Source organism: Capsicum annuum, chromosome 9, assembly GCF_002878395.1.
Source record: "Capsicum annuum cultivar UCD-10X-F1 chromosome 9, UCD10Xv1.1, whole genome shotgun sequence".
Taxonomy (NCBI): Eukaryota; Viridiplantae; Streptophyta; class Magnoliopsida; order Solanales; family Solanaceae; genus Capsicum; species Capsicum annuum.
This window is the reverse complement of record NC_061119.1, coordinates 207015270-207031266: the sequence shown is the minus strand read 5'-3', so window position 1 is coordinate 207031266 and position 15997 is coordinate 207015270. Positions and strand designations below refer to the sequence as shown.

Below are 15997 nucleotides of genomic sequence, written 5' to 3'. Positions count from 1 at the left end.
CTTCGAAGACAGTTTCTCTAACACAAAGGTAGGGTAAGGTCTGCTTACGTCTCACCCTCCCCACACTCCACTTATGGGATCGCACTGCATATGTTGTTTAATCTTGAAAGTATGCATATTCAAACTTGGCCTTAGCTGGAAAGTACACACTTTGAGAGTGCACATCTAGACACTTAGCTTCAAATCAGTCCCAATTGACAATTACACACTCCTTGTCCACATAGTGTCGTGGAAAACAGATGCTGACGTGGCACATAAATTTTGGAAGTGCCTAGTGATCATTTTGTAAGCTGAAGTGTTCAACTGACATAGTGGAGACAAGTTGATTTGTCTAGATGTGCATACTCCAAATTTGAGTGTTTACTTGTCAGTTGATGTCAAGTTTGAGTGTCTTTTTATGTGTTATGCCATAATTTTTTGTTTACACAATAAGAAAGAAGCATCCAGTCATCCAAATGTAATGTGCATGAATAAATAATAGAATAGTAAAAGAAAAAAAGAAGCAAGCAAAGGATATTATCTGTAGTAGAACAAGTATAACTATGTGGAAATGAAAATAACTGTAACCTCAGTAAGCATATGCTTAAAATCTATAAACAGTTATAGGAAGTTCATTCTTGAATATAATTTTTATACTTGGATTTTTTTACGATATGAACATCCACTGGTTTGTTCCTGAGGTCTTCTTGTTCTTGTTGAATTTGTGCAGCAGAGTTATCGAGTTTGGGATCACACCATTTTAACTCAATTAGCCGTAGTGAGTTGATTTCTGCAAACTCAACAGGTAACTCGTCCAAATCAGAGCAAGATGTAATCATGAGTCACTCAAGGATAGGGAAGTTGTCACTTGTTGCTTTCCAGTACTTGAGTCTATCCCGGACAAGTTGCAAAACTTTCAACCAAGCAAATCCCTCTTCAATTGGATGCCATTCATCACCACGACAAGCATCATATTTCAGCTTCAGCACCTCGAGGTTACGCAATTCACCTATGATGTTTAAGTCCTCCCAACTTAGACCAGTTTCGATCAACTTTAACTTCTTGAGTGTGGCTGGAAAAGATTTTGCACTTGGAATGTTCAAGAGTGAATTCTCGTCCCGAATCAAATAACGATTGACTTTAAAACTCAATGTTTCAAGTTGATGAAGATGGAAGAAATTGTTGAAAAATCTAGATTCTTGAAAAAATACATAATCATCTTCATTTCCACATATTCCTAACTTTTTAACATTCGAAATCCCTGACATAACCTCTTCTGTGCAACAACGTGGATACATTCCAGAAATAGTATGTATGTTTGTGCTATGATTCGGACAGAATAAGCAAACCAAAAGTAAAAAATACTAAGAACAACACAAAGATTTACGTGGAAACCATTGCGGGAAAAACCACGGCAGAGACAGAGGAATTTCACTATGAAAGGAGAGGAGTACAATGTGGAGAATGGCGTAATTTCTGAATGTCCAAAACCGACCCACTAATTGCACTTATATAGTATGTGCGTACAAAAGTCCTAGGCCCAAAACATATGAAGGTCATTCGGTTTTGGAGCTTCGGGTCCCATTGAAAATCTCAAACATGGGTCGCACCACAAAACTTTTAGTGTCGGACTAGCAAAATTCGGGTCACAACTCTAAGAGTTTGAAATAACAAAGAACCTCTCTTCGTTGACAAGTAAACTTGGGGGATTTGGCAAATCAATAGAGTCCGTTACGAGATGCCTTAATTGTAGTAGTCCCCAAATTTGTTGTGGAAAAGATGGAGTGCATTCCGATTTAGCTATGAATGTTTGCAGATTGCATAAATTCAAAATATCTGGAGGTACGTGAAAGTACCCGGACATTGAAAGGTGCCTCAACCAAATGAGGTATAGTATCTCTGTAGGAAAAGTACCAAAACATACAACAAAGTCCAAGATTCTGAGTGAACGGAGCTAAAAAAGCTCTGATTCGAGAGGAAAATCTAGATAAAAGGAAACAACGGAGAAAATAGAACGAGTTCGTTTCAAGAGATTGTTGTCGTCATCAGTTGTTTGCCCCCTTATCAAATGATGATGATATCCAGGGTTAAGAAGGACCCCATAATGACACAGCCAATAACCAGTCCGTTGTTTAAAGGGCAGAATGTCATTCAAGACAAAAACATCTTGGCTTTGAGTTAATTCTCTCAAGCACAGATCATGTATTAGATCATGAACCTTACATGATCTAATTTTTGTTTCATCCAGACTTTTCTTGCTTACAAGAACTAGACATCGATCGACAAGCTCTTGCAAACACTTCTCGGCCTCTTCTTCCAAATCATTTTCCAACTTCAGGAACCCCTCAGCCATCCATAATCTCACCAATCTCTTCACTGAAATCTCTGTCTTCTGGAAAAATTCCAAAATACAGTAGACAAAGCTTTTAGATCACTGGTCAAGTAATTGTAACTCAACCCCAACACATCCAAACATTGTTTATCAGGATCATTTGTGATTGACTAAACATTTTTAGCAACATTTTCCCAATTTTCTATTTTCCTTTCAGATTTGAGAAGCCCAGCAACCATGGCAATACTTAATGGTAACCCATGGCATTTGTCTACAATTTGCTTCCCAATAATCTTGAACTCAGATGGTAGTACTTCATTGGAAAATGCAATACTTTCAAAAAGGTTCCAACTCTCATCCGGACCCATTAAATCCATCTGCAAAGAAAGATTTCCTGTACCAGCAGAACAAGCTACTTCAGTGTTACGGGTCGTTAGCAATATTCAGACTCCCATTGTTTTCACTTGGAAAGCACAATCTCACGGCATACTATGCTTCACTATCTCACATATCATCCAATACAATTAAATATCTCTTACCCTTTAAACTCTTTTGTAGAATGTCTGCCAGCTCTGCCTCATTGTCCATGTAAAATTTGTCACCCTTTGTACAACCCAAAAGGCTCAGCAAGATTTACTTTACATCATGTTGTTGAGATACAGTAGCCCAAGAATGAACATCAAAATGAAATTGAATAAATGCATCATTGTAAACTTCTTTTGCTAAAGTTGTTTTACCGATGCCACCCATCCCAACTATTGGAATGACTTTGAGTTCACCAGACAAACCACCATACCGTGTCAATTCTGTCAGCATCCTTTTCCTTTGATCATCACGCCCCACCATATTGTTCTCCACATATGGAGTATGTTTTACTGAACATGAATCTTGAACCAAAAATTCCTTTGGTGCTTGTTTGCCATTATCTTGAAACTTTGCTGACTCTTTCTGGACACAATCAAACTCCTCCGCCACTTGTTTTAGGCTATCCCAAAGCCTGTCATGTATCTGTTCTTTCTGTACTTTATCATTTGTAAATACTATTTCCGTTAGTCTCTGTTGAATTATGTGTTCAACAACAGTTGCAAGTTCTTTTATTTGCACTTCCAGATCTGTCATTTTCCCAGAAGTGTTGTTTTTTCTCAAAGTTGTTGAGAAACACTTCCAAGAAGCTCACTTTTTCATGAAGAGCAAGAAATTCTTCTATGTGGTCACTAATTAGAGATTTCATCGGCGACTTGGATGCCAAGACCAATCCCATTGTTCTCATAAGAGATGCAACACTAGCATGAGCCATATGCCGTTGTATTCCAATTATGACCAGAAAGCTGCAAGGCGCAAGAGGTCAATGTTGCTATCAATAACATGAAAATTAACTATGTTGGGCAAAACACAGAGAAAAGAGGTCGATGTATAATATCGGTCGGATCGATAATACATCTATCCATATCTCGGTCGAATCGATAATCTATCAATCTATATCGGTCGGATCAATAATCGATCTGTCTATATCTGTCGGATCTATAATCGATCTGTCCATGTATCAATCAGATCAATAATAGATCTGTCCATATATTAGTCAGATCATAATCATATATCTATATCGGTCGAATTGATAATCGATTTGTCCATGCAAATAAGGTTTTTGATTAATTTGTAATTGTTAAAAGATTTTAGAGGGAGGGTTTTCTAAAAATAAATTCTTGACAGTGGGCGATTTGTGAACTGATTTATAACTTTTAATACTTATAATTAAATTTTAAATCATAAATAAATTAAAATACTCAAAAGGATGATATGCAAACATTCCAGTAATAAAATGACTAGAAGGTCAGCTAACCTTTTAGTGGCAGATAAAAGTAAAAAGGACTGCAAACTAAAAGCACCTACTGCAACAAATACAATGACAAAATAATAGTAGAGATTAAACACAAATATGAATAACAATCAACAAATGAATGATATATATGTGTATATATACACACATATATATATATAGTAACCAAGAAAAAGGGGGTTTGGACCACAGGTGACAAAAGAATTTTGAAATGAGTTGTAGGTGACACAAGTTTTAATTATTAGGTGGAGGGGACAATTACTTTATTATGAATTAAGAAAGTTGGAAAAGTTTGAAAATAACCCACAAGTTTTTAAATTTACATTTTGATCCAAATGTTAGTTAATATATAACGGAGAACGAAGGGAAAAAGACATCTTTTTCTCTCTCCTCATCCGTTGTTATTTTCCCTCTCTTCGCGATATTTGTTGTTCATTGTTGTTGCTGCTTTATTCATCATCTTTTGATTCATTATCATCATCTTATACTTCATTATCATCTTCATATTCTTCTTGTTGATCATTGTTGTTGTTGTTGTTGTTGTTGTTGTTGTTACCTCAACTGCTGCTCTTTGATCAAATTCTTATGTCAAATTTTATTTCGTAAATCACTTCCAACTTTGGAATTTACTTGAGAGGAGACTTTGGTAAGTCAGATTATGTTTTTTAGTTGAATCTGGGTAACTGCTAGTATGTTATTTTTTCAACAATAGATTGCACGCGAACATGAATGCAATACAAGAGCAATCTGTTTAAACAAGTCCATTATCTGCGGCAACAGATAAATGTTCTGTTGTAATAGTAGACTCATGTTGGATGGATTCATGTTTAAGGGTTTTAGGTGCCCGTAATATGAATCGAATAGATGGGTATTCTGTTGCACCAGATTAGTAATCTGTTTCAACAGATAAATAATCTGTTTCATCAGATTACTAATATGTTTCGAACAACAAAATTCAGATACAGCTCCTGTCATATACAAAAACTAAATTCTTGCTTTTGATAGTGGAGTCAAATTATTCCTTAATTGTAGACATGTCATTCGTTAAGAAATTGAAATAGACAGCACAAAAATTAAATAAGAAATAAAAAGTCGTGCATCAAGCATAATTTTTTCTAAAACAAACAAAAAAATACATAGATAACAGAAAAAAAAAGCTTAATTATTATTATCATCATTATTAACATCATTATTATTAGTATGGTCAGCCGGCCAATCTTTAAAGGGCAGCAGCAGTGCCCTTCGGAGCCTGCGGATCTCCCGCAGCATCTTTACTCTGACGGCGGCCAACTCCCAATGCAGGTCATGAACCTCCTTCTGCAGTTCTTTCATGGCGTCTTGTAAAATAGCGACATCCCACACAGGATCAACCATATCTAAAAAAACGCATAAGTTGACAAAACACACACGTAAACACAAAAGTAAAGAAAAGAAAGAATTCGAATATAATGTAATACAACATATATTTACACAAAAATCAAGAAAAAAAATTACCAGAGAAAGAAAAAAGCTATCAAGTCCTTGAAAAGAAAGTAGTTGAAGGTGTAACAAGAGCGAGGAATAAATAGTGTGTAGTAGAATGAAAGATTGAGTAAGGAGGGACCTATTTATAGAGGATTGAACTTGAATAAGTTAGGCAAAAAATCGCAACTGTTCACCTCCATTTATTAATGACATTCTTGATTACTGTAAAAATCTATGACTTAATTAAATTTAGCAATATTATGATAAGTCATGACTTTTCAGCTTTATTATTATTAATAATTAGTTCTTTCCAGGAACCATTTTTTTACACTGTTTTGGACAACAGATAATATATCTGTTGCATCAGATAAATCATCTGTTACAAAAGATATATCATGATTCGCAACAAATAGATAACCTGTTGCATAAGATAATATATCTGTTGCAACATAGAATATATATATATTTTATTTTTATTTTTTTAAAAAAAATAAATTATCTTCATGACATTCAAATTTTCTGACTTTTTAATTATATAAATTAATAAAGCAGATTTAAAGGCACAACTGTTCACCTCCATTTATTAATGACATTCTTGATAACTGTAAAAAGTTATGACTTAATTAAATTAATCAATATTATGATAAATCATAACTTTTTAGCTTTATTATTATTAATAATTAGTTATTTCCAGGAACCGTTTTTTTTACACCGAGTTGGACAACAGATAATATATCTGTTGCATCAGATAAATCATCTGTTACAACAGATATAACATACGTTGCAACAAATAGATAAATTATATATATATATATATATATATATATATATATATATATATATATATTTTAAAATATATTATCTTCATGACATTCAAATTTTTTGACTTTTAATTATATAAATTAATAAAGCATATTTAAAGGAACAACTGTTCAAATTCATTTATTAATGACATTCTTGATTACTGTAAAAAGTTATGACTTAATTAAATTAATTAATATTATGATAAGCCATGACTTTTCATCTTTATTATTATTAATAATTAGTTCTTTTCAGGAACCATTTTTTTTACACTGAGTTGGACAATAGATAATATATCTATTGCATCAGATAAATCATGTGTTACAACATATATGTCATGATTTGCAACAAATAGATAACCTATTGCATAAGATAATATCTTTGTTGCAACATATAATATTTATATTTTTTTAAAAAAATATATTATCTTCATGACATCCAAATTTTTTGACTTTTTAAATATATAAATTAATAAAGCAAATTTAAAGGCACAACTGTTCACCTCCATTTATTAATGACATTCTTGATTACTGTAAAAAGTTATGACTTAATTAAATTAATCAATATTATGATAAGTCATGACTTTTCAGCTTTATTATTATTAATAATTAGTTCTTTCCAGGAACCGTTTTTTTTACACTGAGTTGGACAATAGATAATATATCTGTTGCATCAGATAAATCGTCTGTTACAACATATATATCATGATTTACAACAAATAGATAACCTATTGCATAAGAAATATATCTGTTGCAACATATAATATATATATTTTCTTTAAAAAATATATTATCTTCATGACATCCAAATTTTATGGCTTTTTAATTATATAAATTAATAAAGCACATTTAAAGGCACAACTGTCACCTCCATCTATTAATGACATTCTTGATTATTGTAAAAATTTATGACTTAATTAAATTAATCAATATTATGATAAGTCATGACTTTTCAGCTTTATTATTATTAATAATTAGTTCTTTCCAGGAACCTTTTTTTTTACACTGAGTTGGACAACAGATAATATATCTTTTGCATTAGATAAATCATTTGTTATAACAGATATATCATGATTTGCAACAAATATATAACCTGTTGCATAAGATAATATATCTGTTGCAATATATAATATATATATATTTTTTAAAAAAATATATTATCTTCATGATATCCAAGTTTTTTGACCTTTTAATTATATAAATTAATAAAGCAGATTTAAAGGCACAACTGTTCACCTCCATTTATTAATGACATTCTTGATTACTGTAAAAAGTTATGACTTAATTAAATTAAGCAATATTGTGATAAGTAATGACTTTTTAGCTTGAAGCTTGGCCTTATAATTATTAAAATAATTAGTTCTTTCCAGCAACCGTTTATTTTTTACACTGAGTTGCACAAAAGATTATATATCTGTTGCATCAGATAAATCATCTTTTACAACAGATATATCATCAGTTGCAACAAATAGTTAACCTATTTCATTAGATAATATATCTGTTGCAACATATAATATATATATATATATATATATATATATATTTTAAAAAATTAAATTATCTTCATGACATCCAAATTTTCTGACTTTTTAATTATATAAATTAATAAAGAAGATTTAAAAGCATGAATATTTCTGGTGAGTTTTTTACGGTTTAAATTGTGTTTATCATTTATTTCCTCACTCTTTTCTGTGAAAAGAAATGACTTAATTAAATCAAGTTGGTGGTGACTTAATCTTTCCGTTTCTTTAATAACCATTTTTATTAATTGAGTTATGGCAACAGATTGTATATCTGTTGCATCAGATAACACATTATTTCAACAGGTATACCATCTGTTGCTATAAATCGACCATCTATTTAAGGAGCTTTTTTTATTTCTTCTAACTAATTCATAAGTCGCAACAGATGAGGAATTTGATGCATCAGAAGCATTTTTTGTTTTTATTTGTTTGTTGAATGTGTTTAGACAAAAGTCACAGTCACGACTATTCATTAACTTTTTCCTTAAAAATCATATCATCATATATATATATCTTAATTAAATTAATCCAATGTTGTGACTTTTTTAAAATTAAATAATCTTTCTTTTACGATTATAATATCATTTAGTTCCTTATTATTTATTAACGAACCATTTTTAGGAGAATTTCTCATCATGATCGTATCCCTAACTTCAACCGCCGACATGTTTTGAATAGGGAATAAATAGAATGATAATTAAATATTGAATAAGAATTAAAAATTCAAAATCGACCAAACAAAACCAAACATATACATGAATTTTTTTGAATCCCTTATAGGTAGATCGAATATAAAAAAGTGAAATACGTACGCTAAAAGAAAGAAAAAACATAACCTAATTATTATTATTATTATTATTATTATTATTATTATTATTGTTGTTGTTGTTGTGAACCTGACAATTTTCATCCGACAGCAGCAGGGCCCTCCTCAGCCTTGCTTGGAAGTCGGCCATATCCCTCTGGAGTTCATCAAACTGCCTTTGTAGTTCCTGCAAGGACTCGATATGAACCTTCTTGTACGAATTTAGATCTGACATATTAGTATTGCAAGTATAGTAGAATGAACGAGAGTGAGTGAGAGTGAGTGAGGAGGCTAGAGGGATCTATTTATAAAATGATTGAGAATTGAAAGGGACTGGACTTAGTCAAACAAAAAGCCACGACTGTTCATATCCCTTAAAAGGAAAAATTACACAAATCTCATATTTAAGACACCATATTACACAATATCCCTTAATGTTTTAAAAAATTACATAAAATCCCAGATTCATATTTACTAGTGATACATATGCTATATGTATCACTACTGTATACATATGTATATACTAGTGATACATATACATATGTATCACTATTCCATATATGTATCACAATTCTAAATTCCGGGATAAGATGTAATTAGCAAACTATCTGAGATTTAATGTAATATTGCTGAAACTATCTGGGATTTATGTGTTGTGTGTGTTAGTGTTACTTAAATAATATTGGTGACTTTATTAATAAGTAAATTAGAAAAAAAAACAAATTTGAATACAATATTTTATCTTTTTATTGTATTTCTGAAAGAGAAAGATTGGTAATCTGTTGCAAAATATATTCCAACATTGATTGTTCGGAATCCATTATTTTTAAGCTAAGAAGCACCCACCGTCTAAACCACACCACACCACAAGTTCCAACAATGCCAACCCCACCAACAACACCACACCACAAGTTCCAACAATGCTAACCCCACCAACAACACCACACCACAAGTTTCAACAATGCCAACCCCACCAACAACATCAATAACAGCATCAACAACAAAGAAAAAAATAAAATACATAAAAAAAATGATACTGCCAACAAGGCTTTTAAACTTCTCCCAACAAATGACTTTTTTTCGCATCTTATAATAAAAATTCTCGGTATGTTTATTCAACAATTAAAAGTTCCTTCAAATTTTATAAATAAATATGATATGGGAAAATAGTAATTAAATAAACAAAAAGATGTAAATAAAGTTGGAAGAAGAAGACGTGAATTAAAGAGCAATATTGAATCATATCATACCTTAATGTCAAAAGGGGGTCAAAACAACAATTTCAGTCGAGGAATCTAAGATATGGATATCGATCGGCTTATATCCGAACGAAGATTTTTGAGAAAGAGGAGAGAAAAAAAGGTTGTGATAATCCTAAAGAGGATAGAAAGAAAAAAAAGAGAGATTTAGGGCTGAAGGAGAGGAGGGGAGAGATGAGATAATTCTAATTTCTAGATGTACTACCCTTAATATTAAATGACTAAACAAAGTGTATTTATTCAAATTTATATTTTCAAAGCATAATTAATAAGGCTAATTTGGTAGTAAAATAAACCCCTAATTAATATTTTCTTGATGAGAGTGCCAAGTCAATATGAAACGGAAGAAGTATTAGGGGTTTCAATATTCATTAATTAATATTCACTAATAATTTGAGGGGCACGAGGAAGAAAACGGGTGACATTGGAAAGGCAGGACAAGACTACTCAATGAGATTTTTGAGTTATCCAAGAAATATTTTTTACCTCCTTTAGTAGTACTACTACTTTATATACTCGAACAGTAGCTTGCTTTAAAATTAAAAGAAAACAAAAAGATTTTCAAACAGATATGCCTTCTGTTGCAACAGATTTGATATCTGTTTGAGAAATCCCAATAGCTCAGTCATCTGTGAAAACAGATGGAAATGTCATTTAATAAGTAAATCAGAAACGTCATCTGTTACAACAAATATCAATATCTGTTTAAAAATTTCCAACACCTCAGTCATCCGTCATAACAGATGCAAATTTCTATTTGATAATTAAATAAGAAATATCATCTGTTGCAATAGATATTGTTATCTGTTTGAAACTCTCCAACAGCTCAGTTGTTTGTTGCAACAGATTTCATTGCAATTGATTTAGGATGAACTAGGGATGAAAGAATGAGCTCCTCATTAACTTTATGTTAAGATTAATAATAGTACCTACATCGATCTAGGTAGAACGAGGGATGAATGAATGAGCTCAAAGGGTCAACTACAAATCCAATTGAGTCATTGCATTTGCATGGTGTTAGTATTGCGTTCATACCGACCCGAGTCATCGATCGATCACTCTGAGTCAAAATGTGTTCTCATTAACTTAATGTTAATAGTACCTACATTGATCTAGGTGCAATTAGGGATGGATAAATGAGCACAAAGGGTCAACTACAACTTCAATTGAGTTTTTTGGCAATTTCATGATAAGACAGTACTGCATTCCTCCCGATAAGAGTCATCAATCGATCACTCTGAGATGAATTGATTCTTACTACCTCGTATGTTCAACTAGTACCTTAATTGAATAATCTGGGACTAGGGGTGAGTTCTCATAGGGTCAACTACAACTTTAATTGAGTCTTTTGGCAAATGCATGATGAGACAGGACTGCGTTCCTCCCAACAAGAGTCGTCGATCGATCACTCTAAGCCGAACCAATTCTTACTGCCTCATATGTTCAACTAATACCTTAATTGATTAATCTAGGACTAGGGGTGAGTTCTCATAATGTCAACTAATAGATTACAGTGCCTATTTGATAATTTACAATAGATGGGTAATATATCGCAACAGATGACTTAATATGTTTGATAGTTTACAACAGATTTATGGTCTTTCACAATAAATGACTTAATCTATTTGTTTCTCTTCAGAAGCCTTGACTTTGTTCAACAAACCCCAGATTACACGATTTGTTTGTGAAGGGTGTCGTTCTTCATACCAATCAAAGTAATCGCATCCACTCAATTTCTATAAAAAGAGAACAAAATTACAAAATAATTACAAGTCAATAATTAATCAACTAATTAAATAAAAAAATTATTACCTTTGAAATATTACAAGTAAAAAACTTACGACCCAGATTTTGTTGAATCCAAGAAGTCTTTAACAGAGCTTCATGACCACACTTACAATATCGAAAATCCTTATCACAAAAAACAGTGGAAGACGTGCTTAACATTGTCAAGGTCAGTTGGAAAAAAATGAAAGTAATAATTTGAAGAATTTGAATAGATAAAAGAAGATGACGAGGAAGAAGAAGATTTGAGAATTTAGGGTTAAATTTTAGGAGGAAGATGAATATATAAGACAATGGGGAGAAAAAATTATCGTTGGGGGCCAAGCGATGCAAGTCAGCGAAATGTGCTAGACTGACACTGACACATTTGATGCTTATTTTATTTTATGTGTTTAAAATTAACATGTCTACTTGATACCTATTTTATTTTAGGTGTTTGAACTGAACACCGTCGATGGGTTGCGCCGTTTTTATTTCAATTCAATTCACTTTAACCTTTTTACTCGTAGTGCCAATTTTTTATGTCCAACGAAAGTTGAATTTTTATAATGCAATAGATTCTCCGTCCATTGTAATCGTTATCCTACTTGTTCTGACATATAGTTTATCTGTTGTAATAGGTTGGTCATCTGTTGTATTATCTCGATATTTTTATCTAAAGTCCATTTGTTGCAATAGTGAGAAGACCTATTTGATAAATTCCAATAGATAACCTACCTGCTGCAACATATGTATAAACCTATTCGATTATTCCAATAGATGTGTCGTCTGTTGCAACATATAAAGTCCATCTGTTGCAATATATGTCTAAATCTGTTCTTTTTTTTCCAATAGATGTGTCATCTGTTGCATTATCTCGATGTTTTTATCTAAAGTCCATCTGTTTCAATAGTAGGAAGGCCTGTTTGATAAATTCCAACAGATTACCTACCTGTTGCAACATATGTCTAAATCCACTTGATTTTTCCAATAGATGTGTCGTCTGTTGCAACAGATACATTATCTGTTGCAATATTTGAATCTAGTATTTCTTTTCAATTAATAAGTTCAAATCTAAGAAATAAATAAAATTTGTAGACAAAATAAAATAAATCAAAGCCATCATAAATTAGCTGAAATAAGTCAACGAATAAATGAAATGTAAAAAAATTGTTATGGGTACAGATCTCAACAAATACATCAACAACAATTTAAGTATACTGCCAAGGATTGCTTTGACAGGCTCAAGTTATAAAGATCTACTCAGTATGGACAAGTTGTTCTTCATCCAGTGCTATAGAATTCAGCTTTGCTCATCGTGGATCTTTATTGTTGCTTGCGTACGGTTTCTACGCTTTTTGTTCTCTGTATTTCCATAAAAAGAGTAGCATATTGTCAATGTTGTTCAGCAGTAGCTTCTTCTATATCCCCCTGGAAAGCCAGAATTGGTAAACGCTAATCACGGAGATATGACAAAATAAAAAAGGATAACTCATCTCTTTTAGCAAATCAAACAGGTCTTACTACCATTTATATTATCCCAAACATATTATATTTCTGTTGCAACAATGATTCAACTGTTGGGATAAATTTCTACACGAGGAAGACCCTGTGTGATAATTTCCAATGGATGAACCATCCATTGCAACATATGAATTATCTGTTGCAGCAGATAGGTCATCTGTTGGTACAAATAAAAGCGGTACAAAAAGCTATTTGATTTTCTAAAACAGATGATACATATGTTGCACCAGATAAAGTATCTAGTGCAATAGATTAGTCAGTTGTTGCAACAGATGTATATATATATTTGATAATTTTCAGCAGATGTATCATCTGTTGAAACAGATATGTGTCTGTTTGTTTTGTTAGTTGGAATACATATAATATATTCACCTTCTTCAGCTCGTGCTGCTCTTCTTTGGACATTGTATGTTGCTCAGTGCAACACATAGACAGAGAAGTTGTAATTTTACTTTTTTGGATGCGTGATAATGCCTTGGAAATCACTCTCCTTCTCCTCTTAGCCCTAATTTCTAATGGATCGGATGAAAATAAAATCCTCTTTGATGGATTGAGACACTTCTTAGATGTCAATTCCTTTATAGAAGCAGTTAATGCATTAATAACATTAATCACTACATTATGTTTCGCCTTGCAGTCTTGACATTTTATGCAGAACATTCGCTGGGAGAGGCACAATCTGTATAACCAGTATGATCATACTCATAATGGTTTGCTTTAAATACTGTAAGAGGAGTATCATTAGTACCAACAACAGCACCACTACCACCATCAACATCTCCATCAACAACAACAAGCCCACTCTCCAAAATTATTATTCTTGTAATGGTTGTTGCTCCAAACAATTCTATTTTTATTTTGTCGATGACCTTAGGGTCCAATAAAGTTTGTACAGACCGTAAATTAAGAAAAAAAGGCATCTTCAACTCTCTATTGGTCGGAACTAGCGACAGATGCACATTCTAACATAAATCATAACATATATTAGAATGATGATTAGATCATTAAAAAAATCATTAATTAAAAGAAAAAATTAATTATAATTATACTTACTGCATCCTTCGAGTGGTTGAAGAGATTAATAAATTTTGCATTTTTATCAGTTTTGGCCGACAACCATCTCAAGATTCTTAGACAGGAAACTCCTTCCTGGTAGTTCACTTGTTGTCTCAAATAAGGAATGACTTCAAACCCCCAATCCTATAAAATAACTTCAATAAATCAAAACCATTATTGAGCCAAAAAAATGAATGATATCATAATAGAAGAAAGAAACATTTACCATGAAAGCCCATGGGAAGGCATATAAGTTGACTGTCTTTAGCGCTAACGGAGTCAACAAATATTTGACAGTCATTTTGAAGCTTTCATACCCCCTTGGATAGCTGTTAAATGCCTCAAGATCCTTGGAGAGCTTTATTAAACCGAGGCTTATATTGTTGTTAACGACTCTCGCCCAAAGAATATTATGTACAAACCAAACCGAGCACAATGACTGCTTGTGCTTCTTTGAAAGTTCTTTACCTTTCAACTCTTCTATCAATTTTTTGTTTTTAAAGCTTGGACCAACAATGGACACCAGGTCATCACAATCACACGACTTTCCTTTGCCTTTTTTGTGGGGTTCTTTTTTTTGGGTTAGAATAGGTATAACTTGAGAAGGCGGATAACATTTTAGTCCAGTAACTATGGAAAACTCCTTCCAACCAAAACAAATAGGCATGCCATAGTAATTTATCCACACCTCATCTATCTTATCTTTGTTTTTATACATAAACCTATTCTTGAGAAGTTTATATACCATTTTCATTTGGAAACCAGCATTGTTGTCCTTCGGTAAACCAAGATATTTCCTAAAGTAGCTATCCCTGAAATAAGCATCCAATTTTTTTCTTGAAGTATTTTTCTGAAGGCGTCGAAAGATTTTCCCATGGCTGACTTAACCACAAAATCATTCGTTAAATATGGGGCACCATCGCACTGATTCTCACAGGATAACAATCAATGCTGAAGGCTTTGACCAGCTCTTCGATGGAAAGGCTATTAGCATCTGCATCATCTCTTTTGAAACATTTCTCCTCCCCGTGTTCGTCATATTTTACTCCAGATTGAGATAATGCTTGGAAAGCAAACTCATAGAGTTGTGGATGTAGCCTAGCTGCTTCACTTATTCCTTTACTTGGACTTGATTCGGTTTCTGTTCTTTTAGGAACCATATTATCTAAAATTAATAGGAACATAAAATAATATATTATTATTGATTAATGTATCATTAACAAAGGATAACAGTAAATCAAATAAGCAAAATAGTAAAATAATAGTTACAACAGATCACCGATCTGTTGCACCAGGTAGTATATCTGTTGCAGTATATAACCAAACTATTGCAGCAGATGAGTAATCTATTGTAATAATACAAAACATATCACTCATCTTTTAAGATAGATGAATGGTCTGTTCAATAGATCATACAACTGTTGTGACATCATCTGTTGCAACATATGAGTGATCTGTTGGAATAGTTAAATAATCCACAGCAACGGTTGAGTAATCTATTGCGACAATACAAAATATATCACTCATTTGTTGAGAAAAATGAATGGTTTGTGCAATAAGTCACACATCTGTTGCAACACATGAGTGATCTGTTATAACGGTTATCAACGGTTAATATTTTTTAGATTTCTTCCAACATAGGGTCATCTATCGC

General features: G+C 32.3%; 1 pseudogene; it reads right to left on the bottom strand.

The window, feature by feature from the left end:
* Positions 1–641: 641 nt before the first annotated feature.
* Positions 642–4007, bottom strand: LOC124887227 (annotated as a pseudogene).
* Positions 4008–15997: the final 11990 nt, after the last annotated feature.